Consider the following 23,147-nt stretch of genomic DNA (forward strand, 5'->3'; position numbering starts at 1 on the left):
TTTTTTTTCTTGGCTTTAAATCTTTCTCATTTACAAGTTTAAAATACATGGTCAACTCTATTTAGATTTTGATTGCCGATTTTTTATAACTTTCCAAATGCCAAGATTGATTAGTATGTTGTTGGAAACAAAGAATCGATCCTGCTACAGAACAGAAATATCAGTATATTTTAAAATTATGCATATATATGATAAATAATTTAATTAGTAATAAATTGAAGTAATTCGGATTTATTCTCCTTTATCCTCTCCCCAGAGTAGAAGTGCAAGGGAGACTGAAATCAGGTCTGCTGAGGGGAAGGCCATTTAGAGAGAGTACATAGAATGTCAGAGACACAGAAGGAATTTTTAAAGAAGGGGTATTATTCACCAGGGGGAGTACATTGTGTTCCTTCTTACTAACTGCATCCCCTCAACTGGGAAAGGAGGAATTGAGTTATGAAACTGAAAAGCTGTGCCTTTTGTGGAGTTGATAATATGGACATGGACTTTGGCCTCCCAGACATAACCCCTGTGCTGAATGAGCATCTGGGAGGAAGACTCCACTGGAATGTATAAATGCTGGCTCACACGGATCGTTTCCCTGGGTATCATGTTCGTAGCTGTACAGCTTGTTTACTTATTACTGTAATTATTACCACACCACATCCATTGACACCCGTGGTCAATTAATGCTTTTAACCTTGTCAAGAAAGGGTAAATAACATTGCACTGATAATAGTTTTTAAATCAATGACTAGAGTGGAAGGGTGGAAGGAAACCGGGAGAGTAATAAAAAATATTCTAAGATGGTTTCTACAAAGCAAAAAGAGAGTATTTGAAAATTGAATGAAATGCAGAATATCCACTGAAAACTGGGATCTGAATAGTTCATCATATTTAAAGTTTATTCTTCTAAATTTATCACATTTTCTATTAAAAAAAAACAGTGTACTTAATCTAAAATTTCATGTGAGGTCTCAGGGTGCAGCTCAGGGGCAAAGTACTCATGAGCAAGGCGCTGTGTTGATTCCCCAAATAAGAGGAAAACATTCCTGTGACTAGAGTGATTTCTCTTCATGAATGCCACCAGTTCCAATAGCAGCCCGGGTGCTTGTGCTCTGCTGTTCTTCTCATTCTCACCCCTCTGGAACTTTCTTTCCTTCCTGGACATTAGCCTGGTCAATCTGTATTATTTGATATTTTCTTGCTAAAATCTTCCTTTCTCTTTTTTTAAAATCCACCAACATCAAAGCATTTTTACTCCCGTTGAACACTCTCATCAACAGCTGCTTGTTTCTCTTAGGTAACATCACCAATCCCCCTGGCCTAGAAATCCTTGGCAGGACATACTCTCTTCCCGTGATCTCCTATCCTATTTCCTGCAGTGTCTGATGGAAAACAGATCTTGAAGTTTATAATAGAATAGAGGTCAACATGAAAGGCTCTAGGATCCTGGCCTTTGATTTTTGCTTCTGGTCTTTGTTATTACAATAAATAGTTAGCTGAACTATTATTTTCAATGTCATATAAAAACATTGGAAAGACAGTCCTTTCTTTTTAATCATAGATTAGAATTTCAAAGGATTTTCCAATACATAAGAGTACGTATCAGGAAAAAAACGAACAGTAACACAAAGTAATCAAAGTGAACTGTAACATTCCTAAATTCCTCAAATCTTCAAAACAACAGTCATTCTGTCCATGGTCCTGCCTCCTCCTTGTCTGGTTTGGTCCAGAATGTGTCTTCAATCTAGGGAAACCCCTCCCCCTGGGCTCTGGGTTCTAGACACTGCTGCTTCTTCCCAGGATATGATCTGAGGATTTTCTCCTTTTCTCTTCCATAAGGTCAAAGTACACTAGATTGCAGGTTTTAAACACACACCAATTTCACCCACTTCAAAACAATGACCAATCTCATCCTCTCTCCCCAGCACCGCACAGCTCCTGCCTGTTCACTCCTCTAAAGGCAGAACTTCCCGGTGCAAGACCTACCCCCTCACTTCATGTCCCTGCCTTCCTCTCCCTCCCTAACCCACTCCAGCCTCCTTCTACCTCATGATGCTAGCAAAATAGCTCTTGCAACGTCACCAAATCCAAAAGCCACTTATCAATATTCCTCAGCAGCAATGAGAAGGGCCCATCTTCGTTCTTAAAACACTCCTCATGGAATTCAGGTCCTACATGAAGGAACAACCAATTACTACTCTCCTCGACTGCCTGAGGACCTGTCCTCTCTGGTGGGATGTCCCACCTCTTCTCTTCCATTGTCTTCTCCTGAATTGGAAGAGTCCTAGGTTCTTTGACCCAAGCAGCTTTAGGATTTTGAGGTGAAGAATTGAAAGGAAGGGGAGGAAAACAATAAGGCACAAAATAAAGTAAGGGAACTGTTATGGAGAAAGGAGTAAAACAGTGTTGCTTGGGCAGAGGGGAAGATGAAGAAAGAAGTAGATGCAATCCTTGTGGACAACAGAGTTTTTATCCTTGATATTAAAGCTCTTTTTCTTTTGCTCTGAGTGAAGTGCAAACCCACTGAAGTGTTTTAAGAAAGAGCCATATGTGCCAAAAGAATCTGATGGAGATGAAGCAGGGTGAGAAAAATATTTTATTGAATGTGTAATAAACTGGATATCTGCACATCTTCAAAGTTGCTGTCACACCTGCAAGTAAAGAACAGACGTATCTTAAAATATTCTCAGTGGTTTGACTTTCTCTTTAGGTAAACTCACTCATTCCCATATTGACAATATTGACAAGTGTCAACCACAATGTCAATTACTTCTAAATATTTATCTTTTACCCAGACACCAGGCCTGCAGAATGCATTCAGATATTCGCTTTCTATTCAATATTTCCACTTAGATGCATAAACATTATTACCAAGGCCAAAACAAAACTTATGATTTTATTGTACATCTTCCTTCTCCCCATCAAGCATATTGTCTTCCAGGGTCACCTGTCATCCTGAAGGTTGCTTCTGTTTGTTGGGTTTCTCCACAAGACTAGACTTATCCAAGGTCAATCATTAGGAGGAAACAGTTTATAGGACTTTGACAGCTAGAATGTTTGTCATTACAAATAAGCAAACATCTAGCCAAAGTAGTTAATAATGAAGAAATGTTATTGTGGATAACAAGAAGTAAAATGTAACAGTTTTAGGAACTCATCACTCAAAAATTTTGACAATGTGATCAGTATACAGGTGGCTTCTGAACTTCAGCATTTGATAGTGCATTCCTTCAAAGCTCAAGATGGGCGGGGGTGAGGGAGTATATCTCAGTGTTAGAGCACTTGCCTAGCATATGTATCAAGACCCTGAGCTTACTGTTTTTTTTTTTAAAGGAAAGAATGAAAGAAAACTAGCTTAAGATGGTTGATGCTGTTCCAAACATATTGTGTCATCACGATGACATTGTTCTAAAATTACAGACAATAAAGGAATGAGAAGGATGACAACATAGAGCACCCCATTCAAAAGAAATATTATATAACAATTGTTAAGTGTATTTTCACAGATTCTGAAACAAGATTTCTTGAGTTCAAATCCCAGCCAGCTAGGTATCAGGTGTGTCAGTATGAACAAATGATTTAAACTTTCTATGCTTCCATTTTCTTTTTAATAAGCATATAATAATAGTATTTTTCTGTTGAGTCTGTCGTGATAATTAAATGGTTTAATACATTTATGGATCTTAGGGCAATGTCTGGTAAGAGGTTAATGTGTGTTTGCTATTGTAAGTCACAAGCAATGCATAATTATAAAAAGGGAACTTTATAGTAAAATTTGAAATAAACTTTTTATGCTTATAATTGTCTTCAAAATAGATATAAAGCAAATTATAAAATATTTTCAAATTACACAACTCTCTACCTGTAAACTACATGATTGTTTACAAAGGAGAACTTATATAGCAAGAGTAATGAAGCAATTTATCATGTTTTCTAGATGCAAGATTAATGTTATTATTGTACTAATAATTGACAGTTAGAAAAGGTGTAGATTTCATGTACTAAACATAAAAAAAACACTGATACCTAGAAATAAGTTAAACAGATATTTAATTCTCTTATGAAGAAATTTTCAAGACATTATTGAAAGGCTTAAAAGAAGACTTGAAAGTTAACAAGTATATACTATATTCATGGACAGAGGATCAATATCACAAAGATGTTCTGAAAGTAATAATGTGAACCTCCTCTTTGATAAAGAAAACATTACATCAGAAATATTACTCTTCCTATAATAATCAAAGATTCCTTTAATTAAGAGAACCTGTTTGGTGGCGAGAGGGAAGATGTGCCGAAAAAAAACATGAGTTCTGCTTGGGATTTGGTAATAATGTTTATATATTTAAATGGAAATACTAAATAGTGAGTGGGTATCTGAGTTTATCATGCAAAAATTCATATTTGATTAAAGAGAACCAAAATATCAGAGCTAAAGTGAATATTTCATATAAGCTTTAATATCTATTCTCTACTCTTTTTCAAATATAAGAGATTTGCTTTGTATTTTTTGACATTGAATTTAAAGAGGTAAAGCCTCTTTTTCTAAATTGTTTTATTGTAATTCAACCTACAAATAAACATAAATGTACTTATGTTAATTAGACTGTTAGTAGATATTTATAGGAATGTTAGTAGATATTGTTTGGTACACTTATTTTAAATCACTTTTCTATGTAAAGTTATATAAAACTTACCTAATTTTAAAACTTATTTTGTTTTTGTACCCAAACTATTTGTACACAAATACTGCAAAAAAATTATAGTGACTTTTATACTCTTTGATATACAACTCAGTATGTTGTCTCCTTTTGTAATTATTTAGAAATAAAATTGCTAATATTTCCCAAAGTAAAAATAAATTACAGAGATTATTTCTTCCACATTAGCAATTGCCTAAAAAGTATTCTATATTCTGTACAAGTGCTATAAAAATTCTAAAAGAGGTTAAGAAATTTGACAAATGTAGTTATATTGGAAAAGGAAACAATTGCCAAGAAAAATCTGAAAATAAAAAGTTAACAACTTTCCAATCCACTACCGCCGGTCATGGTAGAATATGGAAGCTAATCAGGATGATATTGGTTCATGGAGATAACAGTAAAGGTGAGGGAAAAAAAACCAAAAATCTAGTCAAACACATTTATACGTATGAAAACTGCAAATGTGATTTTTAAAAAATTTATTTATGTCAAGTCAGAGGAAGAAGTACACACTTGGCAAAATGGTGTTAGGAGAGATGGATGAATGACAGAGATATGCACATGTAATTATGTATATAATTTACTCTGTCCACAAATGCGCAACAGTCAATAATGGAGAAGAGAAATCCAAACTTTTAAAAAGCATATTTTACAAATATATATTTTCAGAACATACTCAGGACCACATGGGACTTAGAGAAGATGTTCCAGACTCAAAGTATAGCACAAGATTATGTAATGTAATTAGTAATATTTTGGAATATGAGTAGGATTTTTGAATTGTGGTATTGTATTGCGTAATAAAAAATTTACCACTGGGGGAAAAAAAAAGAATGAAAGAAATAGGTAAAAAAAAAAACAATGAGTAATTTGCCTGCATGGAAACTAACTCACAGTCAACAAATATACAATAATTTTAAAACAATACTGTAGAATGGGAAATGTATTTTAACTACACAGAGACAAAGAAGGATCAGCACAAATCCAAAAGTAAATAATTCACTACAAAATTGGTCAAAGCGCATGACAATCAATGAATTAAGGGAAAAAGATGAGCATTCCAGAAAAACGCAAGTCAAACAACAATGAAATCTAACAAATACCTATCAGAGTGTCATGAGTTAAAAAGGTCCAACAAAGTTAAGTTCTCACAGGAATTTGCAGATGCAGAGAACTTCACTCCCTGCTGATAAGGTATAAAATGATGTGATCATTTTGGAGAATCCTTCAAGTTGACCAGTGGTTCCTCTTTTACCTATATGCTCTACAGAAACGCTCAGCTGTGATCCCAGGAACACTCACTGTGTCTTTTTTGAAGCTTTTTGTTTTGCTTTTCATTTTTATTCTGAAATAATTATAGATTCAAAGCAAGTCGCAAAGATAGTACAGAGAAATTCCCTTTAGCATCCACACAGTTTCACCAAATGGCCACATTTTACAAACTATGGGACAAGGTCAAAACCGAACATTTGCAGTAGTATCGTGCGTGTTTACTTCTATGCTGTTTTATCACATGTGTAAACTCATGTGACCATCACTGTAGTGAAGACAGAGGGATGCCCGCCCTCACAAGGACCTCCCTGTGCCACCTCAAACTCATACCCACTGCTTGCCCTGCCTGCTGTCTCACATCTGGCAATCTGTATCCTATTTTCCATGTTATATAGATAATATTACGTAAATAAAGTCATATAGTGAGTGACATTTTTACATTGTTTATTTTCCACCCAGCACAAAAACCCTTGAGGTCCATCGAAGGTGTCTCAATGCTGAAGGTTTCCCCTTTCCTGCTGCCGAACTGTGTTCTGTAGCACGCAGGACTACAGTTTGCCCAACCATTTGCCTAATGAGGACCAGTGGTTGTTTCCACGGTTGAGCTATTACAAATAGGGCTGGGAGATATAAATTTGGGTTTACAGTAAGTGCATATTTAGTTCATATTCTTTTTGTAAACTGCCAAACTATTTTCCAGAAGATTTGTAAGATTCAGGAAGAAATTTTTCCACATAGTACTAAAACAAAACTCACATGTTATCACAAGAATCACTGTAGGGTTATTTAATAGCAAAAGTTTAAGCAATCTGAATATCCACCACGAAAAGAATAGATATGTGTGTGTGTGTGTGTGTGTGCGCGTGTGCATGTGTATTTACATATATATGTATATGTGTATATATATAGTTCATACAAAGGAATATTACAAATGTCTGAATAAATGAGCTAGAGGTGCATGGTTAACAATATAAACCGTAATTTTGAATATAAAAACCAAGTATCAACTTGTTGTTTATCATATGATTCTCTGTAGGTGAACGATATAACAACACTGCTATGACCTCTTGTACTAATTGTAGAAAATATATTTATTTTTATGTGGTGCTGAGGTTCAAACTCAGTGCCTCACATGTGCAAGAAGCGTTCTATCACTGAGCTACAGCCCCAGCTGAGAATGATAAACATTTGATTCAAAATAATGATTTTCAGTGAAGATGGAAGGAATGCAGAGTGGAAATTCAGTTGGGGAATTTAACTATATATGCAATATTTTATTTCTTAAAATACTTTAAAGACAATGTAAAAGTATCAGTATTTGGTAGCATCAAGAGGAGGATATTTGGGTTTTTAGCTGTTATTCTCTGTCATTTCCTATATATTTTATTTGCCATATTTCATAATCAAAAATAAAGTAAGAAACACCCTAAGTGCTTAAAATATATTTTATTTATTTGGATTTAATTCATCAGTACAAAAAAATCGATTACTATTTACCAAGACCAGAAACAAATAGATGGATTGAATCAATGTAATTTGTGCATATGAGTTTTTTTTTTTTTTAGAGAGAGAGAGAAAGAGAGAGAGAATTTTTGTAATATTTATTTTTTAGTTTTCTGTGGAAACAACATCTTTATTTTATTTGTATGTGGTGCTGAGGATCGAACCCAGCGCCCCGCACATGCCAGGCGAGCGCACTAATGCTTGAGCCACATCCCCAGCCTGCACATGAGTTTTTAAGACTTTAAAATTATGCATGTTTTTAAGTATTTAAATATTCTTCTTAGGAAACCATTTGTACAAACTTAGCTATTAACCCTCTTTACAAAAATAATAAAAATCAGAGTAACAAACTGAAATAATGATGGCACATAAGAGAAAGTACATAAGAAACTTCAATAAATTTTTTAAAAGGGAGAGTTTGCGAGGTGTTTACCCATAAGCCGGAGTGAGAGATAGCTGGAATTCCTGTGCTGGGGCTGTTAGCTAGCAAGAAGGTGCAGACAGACCTGCAGGATGCCAAAGAGGGATCCAGCTTAAGGAAAGCCAGTACTTACTCAAAGCAGGTGAGAAACAAGGCTGAAAGCAGCAAACTGATGCTAATCCCAAGCAGGGAAAGTTCAGGCTTTTGTAGAGAATTGGCATAATACGTCTGAGGTGAACCAAGAGATACAGAAGTTCCGAGATAACTACAGATCTCAGTCCACCCACTCAAAAGTAACCCCTCTCAACTGCAGAGCCGCACCTGCACACCAATGCGCTCTAATGTGAGACTTTCTCTTACCTGTTTTCTAATATGAAGGAACACTCAAGGATCACCTGGCCCCTAAAAGAAAGTCTACAACATAAAACAACAAAGATAAACAGGCACTTTGCCCTCAAGCAAAGAAAGACTCAGAGTAAATGATAGGCTAGCAAGAATCTTCAGCAAAATTCGAGACAATTTTATGCTCATAAAGGAGGAACAGCGTGCCAGGAGCAGGAAATGTTCTGAGATCCTGAAAATAAGGTATTGAAAATCTGCCTGTGAACTGGTTAGAAAATAAAATCAAAGAATTTTCCCCAAAGAAATAGAAAGAAGCAGCTTGCATACATGATTGTGACTCAAAGTCTTTCCAGAAAGGCAGGGCAAGGAAGCAGACAATGTTCTTGGTGGAGAGGGGCTGGTGGCCCAGGAAGTACCATCATGTCCTAAACCAGGCTTGTGCCATGCTGTGACCGTAGCTGTGTCTCATCTGCTTGGTCTTGCTTGATTCCCACTCGTTGGTAGAGCCTGGTTCTCCAGCTTCTGACAATTATTTGGTGACAGAGTTGGCACATCTGCCCGCCCAGTAGGTACACCAGTAAATTATTGCACAGAAGTGAATTATGGTGTCTTAGAAATATTTTAATGGTCAAAACTTGCCACATATTACTATTCTACTTTCCAAAAAGCTCCATTTTAAAAAATCTAGCATGCAAATGGGAAAAGGCTACTTTCTCTTTCATAGCAAGAAGTGGGTATTTTTGTTAATTTCTCTAGTTAATTTCTGCCCAACACATGATTCTCCCAAAGCAGGAAAGGGATATGAATAGCAGGTAATCAACAACTACTAAACACAACCTCACTCCACCAAATACTGTATAGTTCAATACATACTTCTTATCAAATGAGTGAACATTAAAAATAACAAAATAATGAAAACTTGGCTATAGACAAATAAATATGATTTTATTTAAATTTTCTTAAATTTAAAAGTTATTCAAAACTTTTGTTGACTACATGGTAAGCTTTGAGTTTTTTTAGTGTCTTCAATTGCAATGTAGAAAACACATAGAACTGATTATGTATATGTTAGTATAGATGCACATATATGCATATGAATGTGCGTCATATATATGAAATCACATAAACTAGTAGGAAGGGCGATCACTTGTAGGCCAGGGCTATAGAATACTTTGTGACATTAGTTCTTGGGATTTTTCTCATCTTTAAAATGCAAAGTTTCAGTGACATAAAATATTTACTTTGGACTTCAATAGTCTACGATTCCTAGTGAGTGAGTGAATGAGTATGTGTTGTATGTTTATAAGGTATGGATGGAGGAACTATCCAAATCCAAAACTCCCTTAGAATTCATAATAGACTTTATTTGGTTTTTATCTACTCAGATTTTTTTTTTTTGCTAGTGCATCCTCTGTCCTTGAGTACTGATTTTTCTTTGCTCCACACAACTGGTTCTTGTGAGATTCAATAATACCACATACCAGTGTGCAGGAGACTCAAGCCTAGCTATAGTGCACTATCATTCCTAGCTATTGGGCTTGGTTCAGGAGGAAGGCATGTTACCTAAGCAGGTTATCCAAACCTTTACTAGCATTATTTGTATTAAAGTCAGGAGGAGGATCTCACCTCCCTCTGAAACTGCAAAATGCACTATGACCTCATTTGCACTCTGGAATCCTGTGATATGGGGGAAACTTTCTGAACCAAACAGAGAATGTGGCCATAATCCAAAGGCTAAAGGAAAGAAGAGGGGTCCTGATTACATTGTCAGAGTCTAGCCCCTCCCTCTCAGTTAGGTGCACCAGTATTTCCTCTTTTTGGCTTAAGCTAGATTAAAATGGATTTCATTTGCTTATAGAGAATGGCTCTTTCTAGCCCTATATCTCATGGTGCAAGCTGATTGTAAATTATAATTTAGTTTAATAGCCTCTAATTGACATGGTAGTTGAGTTCTTAATCAGTGTATGGGTCTTGACACTTCCCTTGGAATGGCAGCTCTAGCTGACAGGACCAAGTAGGAGTTGAACACTTGCAATTAAACCCATAAAAAATAGTTCACTGGCATTATCTCTGAACATGTGAAATTACATATTAATCAACTACTATTTTACTTGCACTTAGTAGGTGTTCAATGAAGATTTGTAACCCTGGTAAGAAATTTTTAAGATAATATAAAAAAGAAGATAGTCTCTTCTCCAATAGCTATTTAAATAGAATTGTATCACTAATTTTTATCTTAGCCTGAAACTTTACTATTTGAGTTTGACAATAGGGAAAACTGATGTTTTCTCTGGACCTTTAAAACCAAAGATGCTATCTAAATTCTTCATCATTTCAGAATTTGTCAGTGTATGTGTCTGGCTTGAGGACAGAATGTGTAACTCCCTGTCCACAATAATTTTGTTTTCCTATTTCATTAATATTCACTTTTTAGAAATTGTTTAGACTCTTGTAGCATAGTGTTATAAAGTTTGAGTAATATACAAAATATATTCAATCCCATTATAATGTCATATCTATATTTATATAATCATATATACATATACAAATATGTAGTTCATGGATATATTGGACATAAAGAGATGAGGAGATAACAAAATAAAATTGAAATTGAGGACTTTGAAATATCACATTTTAAAACATATAGAACATATTCTATAAACTTCTTCTTCACAAACTGATTATCCTATATCCTATCCCTACCCCAGTGAACATCTGACACCTCAAAGAAGATATTCTGTGGCAAAAATTCGACTGCAATCAGAAATTACTCATTTTTCTCATGAATCTGATGTTGACAGACTCTTCCTTTGATTTGGACTATCACAATCCCAGTGGGTTAGTAAAAATGTGAATTCTATAGGAGAATTTAGAGAGTCTGCTCAGGGCCATTCTGTACGCAGGGAAGTACAGAATCTCTTCTGTGTCTCTCCCATTTCATAGGGGCATTCCATTCCACCCCCATGGATTCCCCTTCCTCTCTTCAGCCAGCTAATCCTGAGCTGGGGCTTAGTGCTAAAGTCTTGTGTCACTTCCAACTTCCAGTACCCATATTTATGTTCCTTGATTACAACAAGCTGCTTCTTTTAGGTTCCACTAGGGCCAAAGAAATTTCCTTGGACAGAATTATAAGGTCCACACATCTCTTTTTACATCTCCTCTGTTCACTCAGCGTTGCCATCTTTGGTATGGCCATGTAATGCTCTTGCCTCTGTTAGTCACTAATAGTATATAAACAGCTTACAGTCACCCTTCCACTGGATATTGTCATTTTAGAAGGAATGTCTTCCCATGATTCAAAGAAATGGATATCTAACCCCAGGGCTTGAAGCCCCACCACAGGGAGACTTCATGCTTGTTAGAGGAATATTTGGGGAACATGGAAAAAAAAAGAGTAATGTAAGTTTATCTGAGCTTATCCAACTGTAATCAGACGTGGGTTTTCCATCAATGACAATCCATTGCCAAACTGAAAATCTTGATTGAGCATTTCATTAATCTCCCAGCCTCCTAACATTCCCATGGTTATTGTCATTTTATAAGCTGGGATTTGGATTTGTTTTGGACTTTTCTCTCCCTTTTGGAGGGGCTGGGGGGTTGTGTAAGTGCATAGGAGAAAAGTTCCTGGCTCCAGCTGACAAGCCCAGCGTGCAGAACTGCTTCTGAGACTGGGGGGAGAAAGTGCTGGTAGGTATTTCAGGCCATAGCTCTCCCAAAGATCTCCCCACATGGCTTGCTTAGCTTTTACTTTCATTTTGTATTAAACAAAAAGTCATTTGAGGGCTATTTAATGCTCTGGTTTGTGTTTTCCAATACCAGATAAAAGTTAAACAGATGAACCATTTGGGGGGTAAGGATTGGGAAATCCACGGCTGCTAAAATGCTTTAAAGTTCCAAAATGGTTTTGTTTTTTTAAACCCATTTTCCATGTTCCAGCAGCTGTGGGTTTTCCCAGGGCTCCCCCTGTGGCTCAAAAGGGAGCTGCTTAATGCTTAACAGATGAGCCAATTGAGTTTTTAAATGCAAAATTAAACTTAAAGTGTACAAAGAGCACAAGGGAATCCACAGCCAAGAATAGACTGGAAGAGAATGAGCAGAGAGCTGGGCTTGGAGACACAGCCTCCTCTGCTGCAACCAGGAGCTCTGGGCGCAGAGTCTGGGCACATGGATCTTTTGATCATTCCTGCAGTTAAACTCTTCATTGCTAAAAGTTTTTCCCTAACTAGTGGTTTTAGACTTATTTATGTGTCCATTTTTCTTTAAGAATAAGAGGGAAGGGGAAGCGGATGGGCTCTTAGAACATCAGAACACATGTGTAGGGACCACCATTAGTATGTTCTCTCTCGGTAATGGAGAGAGTCACATTTCCCCCCTGCGTCCCTAGGTGCCTGACTTCCTGTGCCCAAGACACTCTTGGTTGATCTAGGTTCTCAGAACATCTGCTTTAAAGATGAGGAGTTAGGTTGAATGTCAGCTTTGATTGGGACACTCTTTAAAGCACTGGATAAACTGCTTATTCATACATCTCAATATCTAAACAAGAGGAATCATTGGATTTGGGTGCTTAAAAATAAGACCTAGAAAAAAGTTTTGTCCAACTTTGTCGAAAGTTCTGAATCAAAATAAGCTAAGCTAATAAGCCAAGCTAATATTTCTCAAAAGAAAAGTTTCCCTTTTAATTGCATAAATGTGTTTATTTAAGAGGTGCCCCCATACCATCAAGCCTAAAATATAATAAATGCACTTTCTTTTCTTTTTTTTTTTTTTTGAAAATAAAATTAATGGTCAGATTCTAAATCATGAAAATCTGTTTGGGAGTAGATCTTTTGATTTAAACAAGTTTCACATGGCAATTTGTATGTCAGCTTTTCAGGTTGGGGTACAACCCAAAAAGTATCATCAGACTCACACAAACTCCCAAATTTCTGTACAATACATACTGGTAACATCAAATATTTAGCGTTTGGGGAGTATACAATCCTTGCCTATCACACTTGAGGAACATTAGAATACATGACATGGTGTTACAAAAGTACGATTTCATTGGAAAACTTCTGTCTTCCAGATGTGGCATTTATTTCCAGCTTTTAAGTTGGAAAACACTAAAAATTCTTTAATAGCTTACTTTGGGAGAAATCATTTCAAGGTCTAGTAACCAAAAAATGCCATTAATAGACCAACAAAAATATTTCGTTAGAATACCAAGAATAGGTTGCTAGAAAGCTTTAGGTTCACATTTGACATGTTATTAAGTCCAGCAATAACTAGTGAAAGCCTAAGTTTAAATGAGGTTACAAAGGTACACACTTATATACATACATGCATGTACCTTTCTAAAGTTACCTATGCGATTACAATTCCCATTCCTCAGGCATTTTTACCTTTTTCAGATTCTCCAAATCAATCCTATTTTAATGTTGGAAAACTAATATGACCCAGTTGCAGCCCTCCTACCCCCGCCCCCCGCAAGATAAACAAACAACCTTCCCATATAAATCAATAAACTAACACAGATACTATTATTTGGAATTCTCTACCTACATTCTGATACTTGCCTACACTTAATTGTTTAATGGAACAATTATTTTACCTTAATTATTTAAACTATTGATTTATAAATAGCAATTTGTGAAAACTGGGTTGGGGATGGATGCATATTCCTAGTCTGACTGTGTGACTGTGTATTCGAGACTTGTACCTCATCGATAGTTGAATCCACTGTAGTCATTGACTAGATCCAGTATTGTCAGTTTGCCTGAAGGAAAGATGCTGATGAGGTTGGGCTCCTGTAGAAGCAATCATATGGTTAATTGCTTTAGTGTGAACCTAGCCATTGTGATTAAAGCCCGAGACTGTTTAGGTAGAGCAGAGCTCCAGAGCTTCCAGGCACTCCTGGGCAGATCTAGTACTCTCCAGGCCTTGAGAAAACACACTGAGGCACGAGCAGATCTCCCTGAGGAGTTGCAGTGTCTGGGGGATCATTCAATCATTAGATCATATTCAAAGAAACTGGGTTAATTTGAATATGAAATCATTGGATCACATATTCATATATATGCAACCTCTTTGAAAGGGTGATCATCAGAATGCAGATTTGAATAAACAAGAACATATTCAAAGCCCGACATGTTATGTGCTTGAGTTTAATGCTAATCTGTGCTCAGTCCCAAAGGATTGTATACCTGTCATCTAGTGCTGCCTGGATACTGCTACTGGTACGCTTTTCAAGGACATGAATTAAAAAGACAATCTGCTCCACTTTTGAATAAAATGCTATGACTTTTTTTAATTCCAAATTTTGTTATTACATACAATTTGGTGAGCAATATATTGACCACTTTTAAAAATATACTCATAGGTCAATGTACATGTGTATATGGGAATATATATACATATTAAATTGAACACACAAAACTTTCAAAACTTTAACCTTTTTTAAAAATAAAATTAAATAGAAAAAAAGTAAAAATGTTTCTTCTCCAGTGAAATGTTGTCTTTAGAGCTCATTCAATTGTTATGAGGAGATTCTAAATCATTAATCAAGTAGAGCACTATCCTTAAAAAAAAAAAAAATTACCCAACATACTTTTGGGACTTTCACAAGTAGAGGCTACCATGCATTGATGCATAAAGAAACAGCTATCCATGTTCCAGTAATTCAAATCCAACATCATTTTGACGAGATTTTTAATATACTCATGGGAGCAACACAGGAGTAATTGATGACGAGCTCAAATTACTTGCATGTTATTTATCTTAACATCTATCCCATAATCTATTATTACATTATAGGCAATAATATCATCCTGTCAGTCGTACAAACAGTGGAATTTTATTAATTTAATTATACTTATTGCTCCTCAATAACCCCTTAAAATTGACCCCTGTATATATAAAACATTTTAGAAAACTTCCTTAGAAACGGATGCAGTTATAAGATTTACCATTCTAAGAAATGTTAACAGAAAGGGGTTCCTATTATGGCATTTTTGCATTGTCCACCAAGAGTTTGCCTTCATTTTCAGAGAAGATCTCAGAATAAACAGCAGAGGCATCACATACGAAGCTGGAAGCCTAGAAGCCACGTTGGGCACATACATTTTCTTTGGGAAAATACTAACACAAAGCATACGACCTCGAGTGCCTCATTTCAGAAATGGAATCTATTCTTTCTCTTTTCAGACCTGGTTGACTTAGTAATTCTTAGCACTGTCAAAATTTGCTCATAAAAAAGGTTACATATTAAAATGCAATGCAAAGCAATAGAAAAACGACCTCCATTCCCTAATGCCAAAATCAAATATGCAAATATTAAAATGAGGGGGCTCTGCTTCTTTCCCCCTCATACAACTGATTAAATTGTCACTGCTGGAGATTACATGGGGTTTTATTCCCTTTACAGCCATATTCAATTGGACAGACAGAAAAATATATTGCCACAGACGAGACCCACCACCTGGGTACACTGTGCTTCCAGTTGCCTGCAGAGGTCTTGTCCAAAACTTTGCAGCTACCCCTTTAAAAAAGGAAAAGTATTAGATGTGATCATTCATGACAGAGTAGATGGTCTCTAAAGTCCTTTCCAACTTGGATATTCCGGTAAGACAAAAGCCCCTCCTCCACTTCTAGATATTAGTCTATGATTGACTTCCTATGTAACACTCCTTTTTATATGTATCCTAAAAAAATACATTTCATTCCTGGTGCATAAGACTTTCATTTAAAAATAAAGAGATCTATCATCTGTCTAACTTCCTCCTAGCTCAGAGGCTCTTTTCTTTCTGTGTTTGCACTTTATTTGTAGCTGATTGGTGAATTTATCTCCTGGTTTATCAGTTTTTTACAGAAAACACACACCCCACCCTCCTTTGCTCTGTTGGATAGATTTGATTTTTGCAAAAATTGGATATAGAAACGGATGAATTACCTTCGCCTCTCTCACGCCTTGCTGCGGTTCTGAAATGGTTTTCACTGTCTGCCTCCGAGTCACAGAAGTTAGTGCTCAGTGACGATGTCGCTTGCCTGTGTCACTCTGCACTGCAGGCTGAGCAGAGAGCTGCCTCCAGCTGCAGGCGAGTGGCCTCAGCGTTAAGGAGGCACGGAACCAGATGGTTCCTGAGACCTTTTCTATTTCAAAGAGATGGAGCTATGAGCAGAGGGATGTGGTAACAGCTAGGGAAGGTGGAGAATGGTGGTTTTTGAATTGGAGCAATCGGGGAAAAATAACAACAAGAAAAACAAATAGTAAACAGCAGCTGCTTCATTTCAATGACGAGTGAATAGGAAGGAGTCTCCGTGCCTTAAGATTTGAAGGGGACATGCACGTGTTACTCTTATAGAAGAGAAGGCATTGATCCCCCCAAAGGATGTTTAGTGACTCCTGTGTGTGGCCGGGGCTCTTTTGGTTGTTCTCAGCAAAATGACGCTTGTGATTGTTTGACTAGATGAGCTATCTACCGTATCTGTTGACATAACCGCAGTGTGAACATTTACCTTCTCTGATTGGGTAGATGAGGAAACAATCCAATTTCTCATTTCTATTATCCAGATGGGGAAGTTAAAAGGAAAGGACAGCACGTGGTCTATCCATGTCAAAACCCCCAAGTTCTTTGCCTTTGGAAACAGACACATATATTATACTTAAATAAAGCATCCAGTTTCAACCTGAGAATTTTAGAAATCATTGCTTTCAAACGTGTGTGCCCTTTTCTCTATTCAAATATCCTTTTGCTGTCAGAATTGAAAGCACAGTTGTGTGTGTTCTACTGGCTTGAACAAATGTATGCTCCAACCCTTTATTGTCTGTTTGGGTTTGCTTTTGTCTGTCTTTCCCATGTTTCTTTGTTTTCCTTTTGTCTTCTTCTCAAGACTTCCCAGGGTTTTTGTTTTACCATATTGTTCTTTTTTTGCATTGTTCAACGGCTCTAAGACAATTTAATCTAATTTGCTTGGTCTTATTTCATTTCTCCCATAGTTTTCATAATGTTGCTTTTATTTTTTTCATCCTTTGCTGGGGCACTTTGTTTATTTATGAAAACATAATTCCAAAAGTCAAAATAGTACTACACCGACACATTTTTTCAGCTGGGTATCCTTATCTTTTATTATTTGGACTTGTTGACTCCTTTTCCCAATCCTGACCATTTTTAATCATTGTTTGTCTATTGTATTACTTTTTTCCATTTCTAAAGGCCTTCTTTTGCATTCTTCCCCTGACATCCTGATTTTGTGGCATCTGGTCATCATTACAATGTGGCCACCATTTATTCAACCTTTAGAATAAGTACTGGGTTCAATGTTTCCTGTATATTTTATTAAACTCTTATTGCAGTCATGAAAGGTAGACATTCTCATTCTTGTTTGACACAGGGGAGGGCAGAAGGCCCAATGATTAAGGTACTGCCTTAAGGCTACACAATAACTGTGATAGTGAGGATTTGTTCCCAGAGCCATCTGGTACCAAATCATCTCCTCTTTCAAACAGACCACATGAAGGCCAGAAATCAAAATTTTTAGGATTTTTAGGTTTTGAAATTTGTTTTGAACTGAGGGTGTAGTTCAGTGGTAGAGTGCTTGCCTAGCATGTTTTAGGTCCTGGGTTTGATCCACAGCGTTGGAGAGAGAGAGAGAGAGAGAGAGAGAGAGAGAGAGAGAGAGAGAGAGAGAGAGGTTTGTTATGCATAGGGGAAAAATATGCTCTCTTGCTAAACTTCATAAATACACACTCATTATTACCATGCACTTGTACTTGAAATGACTAAATAGGAATGAATTTTAAATCTTCCTTTTGATCATAGATACAAGAGTTAGTTTTATTTGTGATTTAAGAAGACATTGTAAAGTCAATTTTATTTTCAATAAAATTTGAGGCTGAAAGTCAGCCAGTCATTCTTTGCATACAGGCCAATCTGTGAATAAGGTTACAAATGTAAACAAACTGTAAGAGCAATTTCCAGCTAGTATAAAAATAAGAAATGGCCACTCCAGAATTCTGAAGAGACTATGCTTTCTGCAAACCTCAAAGCATTATGTCAGCCTTCCCAGGAATGACATCAGTGAGGAGATATGTTTTTACAGTTGTCAAAGTTGGGATCAGACATCTAATCCCAGTCTGCTTGCAGCTGCTTTTCCTTACCCGTCCCTCCCTGTATGAATTTGCCTTCTGGGAGAGTAAGAAAATTATGTGTCCCCTATGTTCTTGTTCAGATCTAGAAGCCAGATCATGACAAGCAGGTGTCATTCTCTAAACAGGTTGCTTTGCAAATTCTGACTACTCAGGGTTCATTCATTATCACCTTTGCCATCTATTCTTGTGGTGACATTACACACACATGCACACCCATTTAGTTTTAAGAAGCACTTCTGTTTGATAGACTATTAGAAGGTTCTAAAATGGCTGCAGCTATTTCCATAAAAAATGTGGTATTTCTAGACTTAGGACAAGAGCTTAACCAAATTCTCTTGGATGGATTGCAGCCCTGAAAGCTGTACTTATAGTAGGCTGCAATTGATGCTCATGTATAGTCTTCCCCTAGGAACTGCAGAAGGACAAAATTCGCCTCTAGCAGGCCTAAGGAGCAGGAGTGCTTTGGCCACTAGTAAGGCTAATAGTAATGCCACGGTGGAGAGGAGACTGAGGAGTAAGGAAAACTTGACTTCAAATCTCACTTCTATCATTTGCCACATTTGGGACTTGGGCAAGTTTATCTCATTCTTCTAAACTTGTTTCTTCTTCTGTAAAATGGAGGAAATAGTGCCTAATTCAAAGGTCTACTGGGAAAATGTAATCAGGTAATCAATGATTCAATCATTCAGGTCAGAATTTTTTAATTAGAAAGGCAAGTAGTAAACACAATTGTCATCTTCACCATCATCACTATTATCATCTGTGCAGTAAGTAAAAATTGATTTCTCTCTTTTTTCTTTTGACACAATATCCTGAGCTATGGGAGACCTTTCATATGCAGCGTATGAAGAGCATCTGAAGTCCCAGTTTTTGTTTTTTTTTTTTTTTTTGGTGTTGTTGCTGTTGTTCAAAGATTATAACTTCATTATGTACCACTCCCCTAACAACTCCAAGGTCAAGATTAAATGTGCACTAAGCATAGTCTAGCCAGCCCTTCAGCATATACAGCACTTGGAATTTTTGTCTATTGAGAAGTATTTAATAGTACAAACCATAAAACAGCTCTCTCTTTACTACATCAATCTTTTCTGGTATTGTGTTTTCTTAACAGAAATTACCAGGGCTAAACCTCATGCTTGGCACATAGAAGGTGTTCAATAAACTACTTCTAAAATTAACTGAACTGAAATGATATAATTTATCTGCTTAATAAAGACCATAAATTCATTAAGGATATATTTCTTTCATGTGTCCATCTATACACACATGCTTTCCTTTATTCAATAAGCACTTATTATTGTGTACACTACGCTGGGCACTGTGCCATAATGAGCTACACCAGGGCAGAGGTCATTCTTTCCCTTACATCTGTATCCTCAGTACTTAGCTTATTACATGGCATACAAAGCTGCTTAAGAAATATTTAATGGATAAATCAATTAAATTCTGGTTTTGGTTGGATGGCCTTTCAGGATATATATATAGGTGCCGCAGTCTGGCTGGGCACAAATCACGAGCCACTCAGCATATAGGAATAGCCTAGAGAACGGCATGATGAAAATAAAAACAACCAAACAATCAAGGATACAATTGAAGTAAGATCCACCTTTCCCAATTGCTTCCTAGGCTAAAAGTGAGCAGATCTGGACAATTTGCCTCTAGGTTTCACTGCTGTGAACCAATGCATTTCAATTGGGCGTGTCAGAATTTCCTAACTACAGTTTTCCAATTCAACAATTTTCCCTTGGCATAATTTTTAAAAGGCTAGTAGGTGAAAAATGGTGATAGTAATAATCAATGTTAATAAATACACAATCTTATAATTATATGATAATTGGCAACTAGGATTATTGGGAGGAGGAAAGGATCAAGGTATATGGGTTTTATCCCAAGTTCTGCACTAAGAGAGAAATAGTGGTCTGTTAAGTGGGATCTGTAGAAGGTGATTGTTTAAAGACTAGAAATCAGATTATTGCTCTAATTTTTTTTACAAAGAAATAACTAAGGCCTGGAAGAGGTTTAAAGACCAAATCTAAGGTCACTTGGAGTCCTGGTCTCTGATGTCTCTAAGAAAACAAATGATCTCACTACATCACAATATCACAAGACCTGTTAGTGTAAATGCTAACATGAATAATTCCACAGATAACTATATTTTAAATCAACTGTAAGACTTCCCAATACTAACAAAAACCAGAAAATGTGTAATAAAATATTCAAAGTGCTATTGGCGGTGTTTTCTGTAAAAAAAAAAAAAAAGATTTCAAAATAATAGAAACTTCAGTTGTTCAAGCATAATGTACTTCTATTCAATTAAGCCCCTAAATCCAGATTAAGACCAGAGCTGGTTCCAATGAGCATGTCTTTTTTTTTTCTCTTTCCCAGCCATTCATATTGAATTTTAAATTCATGTTAGCAACTGCCTTTACAATCCAGGGAAAAAAAGAAAGAGGGTTAGGGATAGTTCTGAAAAAGTTTCTGAATGAAGGATTGCAATTTACACTTGAAAAATGAACTTTTGGAGGGTTCTATATCTCACACACCATACAGACTTGTTTACAAGTAATAATTTGAAAACATTTTTAAAACACACAATTGGAAAATTGTGAGTGACCCTTTCCAAGCAACCATTCAAACCATGACAAAAGAAAGGGATGATCAGCTCTAGAGGAGATTTGTTCATCTGTAATTGAAAGGCATAGGTTTTTGGAGGCCACGGATTTATAATCTTGCTTTATGAAAGAAACAAGGGGCAATTATGCAAATTTCACAGGAAGTTACTACTTTGGGATAAGCTATAATTAAACATTCATTCCAAACGATATTGTCTTCATGCTGCTGTTTGGCTAGGTGGCATAAATATTCTTTGGAAATGAATTTATCTGTTTAATCTTTACACACAGAACAGTGAAGGGTGACCCTAGAGAACTAGGATCAAGGCTTTTGGCATGAATGAATATAAGAATGTGCAATTATTTCTTTCAGATCTATAAAAACATTCTTGCTGTTAACAAATATAAATGTAACATTTACTAGGAAATAAGAGACTGCAGACGGAAATAAACAAACCTAGGATGTGGTTCATCTAAGTAAACACTGAGGTTGTAAACCTTCAAACTCACATATCAAGAGCCCTGCAAATTAATGCGGCACACAATAGGCCCTTTGGAAACTAACTTAATCCACCCCCCTGAATCTACATGAGGGCCTTGCATAACAATGCCGGAGCTGGGTTTCCATTAAGAGTTTCCTCTGCAGGCTGTCAGCTGTTTGAAGAAATAACAATTTCCTAGGCATGAAAGCTTTTTTAGAAGGTTCCCATTGATGTGTAATAAAAGTGACTTTCCTTTTTTTTTTTTTTTCCTTCTGCTTCTTTCTCCCCCTCCCCTCCCAGATGTATCCTTGTGGGGAGAAAAGGGGTGGACTAAGGCCACAGGCCCCCTACTAGTTTACCTTTCTGGGATTATCAGTGCAGGTGTTAATATAATTGAAGGTGTGGCCTCAGATACAACCCCCTAATAGCTTTCCCTATATAGAGATTACCTGTGTAGAGAATGCCCAAGTACCTGAAGAATGGGCAAGAGTGCACCTTATTAACATATCACCATTCAGGGACAGCTGCATATTTGGAAGAAGAAGGAGAAGAAGGAAAAAAACCTTTAAAGAGCCCATTCATCTATGTTAATGGGCCCATTGCACAGTACATTGTGTGAGAAATTAAGTCTCTGGCTGTGAACTTCCTGTGCTGCTGAAGCTGCCTTGACTCTTTTTTATTGCTTCAGTGTTATTATCTCCTCGGAAATAAAAACAATCACGTTCTCACATTCGAGAAGCCAAAACATCCCGAGATAACAAACTGGGGATGCCCAGTTCAAAGTTTCTTTTGTCTCCCTTATTAAGTGCAAAAGTATGTTTTGAAATTAAAGCAGCCCTCAAATTTACATCGAAGCACATAAAATTAGCTGAGCTGCCCCCGTGAATGACAAAGTTTTTTTCCTCTTCTCTATTCTTATAAAACGCAAAATTTAAATGGCTTTCCTAGTTATCGTTCCTTTTTTAGAATTAATTTTTGAAAGCAAAATATGTTAATTTATTCAAATTAGGCATGATTTTTAAAAAATGTGCAACTGGCAAAATAACTGATTTTCTTGTGGAAGATAAGTATAATAGACCCTTAAAAGAAAAAAAAATGGGATTTATATTCAGCAAACAATTTCAACTTCAGTACAAGCGTGGGTAGCATTTTTAAAATGAAAACTGGAAAGGTAATTTAAGATTAAAGAAATTCCCCCTCCTGGCTTGGTTACCAGTTCAGGATATTTGCTCCTGTCTCTTTCTTGGCTGGTGTTACAAAACCACCAAGCAAACCTATATACATTTGGCATAGAAATGAATCCTCTTCAGATTATTAGGACACATTTCCATTATTTTGTGCACATTATATCATCACCAGGATCATTAACATCCTCATCATAAAAGAAAGAGCTAAATGATCAATACTAACTGATTGCAACTCAATTACCGGAGAAATGCTTGGCAATATTTTTAAAAATCTAGTTTCCTTCAGACCTGAAGCATTTGCAAGTTAACCTAATATGTTTTTACTATTTCGCAGGTTTAATGAGCCCAAGAGACACAAAGAGAATGCTATACTTCCATCTGCCACTTTCCTTTGCACATTTATACATTCTGTCTCCACTGGCAAAACCTGCATAAAGAGAATAATGATTACAAGTGATGTTTCCAGAATTTTAGCAACTATAAATCCTTCAGAATATGGCAGATCAGTCAGCAG

General features: G+C 36.4%; 1 long non-coding RNA gene across 3 annotated transcripts; it reads right to left on the reverse strand.

Annotated features, from left to right (window-relative positions):
• Window positions 1-2,489: 2,489 nt before the first annotated feature.
• Window positions 2,490-16,445, reverse strand: LOC131423720 (uncharacterized). 3 transcript variants are annotated; one of them, XR_009225644.1, is made up of 4 exons: window positions 16,154-16,445; window positions 15,680-15,742; window positions 13,925-14,012; window positions 2,490-2,639 (listed from the first exon to the last, which is right to left on the reverse strand). It is a non-coding gene; the product is annotated as an uncharacterized LOC131423720 (long non-coding RNA). The 3 variants fall into 3 exon arrangements; XR_009225642.1 differs by lacking the exon at window positions 15,680-15,742; XR_009225643.1 differs by lacking the exon at window positions 2,490-2,639 and having other exon boundaries at window positions 13,743-14,012.
• Between the last annotated feature and the right edge of the window lie 6,702 nt (window positions 16,446-23,147).

Source organism: Marmota monax, unplaced genomic scaffold (assembly GCF_021218885.2).
Source record: "Marmota monax isolate L192 unplaced genomic scaffold, Marmota_monax_Labrador192_F-V1.1 WCK01_AAM20220418_F8-fsc00022, whole genome shotgun sequence".
Lineage (NCBI taxonomy): Eukaryota > Metazoa > Chordata > Mammalia > Rodentia > Sciuridae > Marmota > Marmota monax.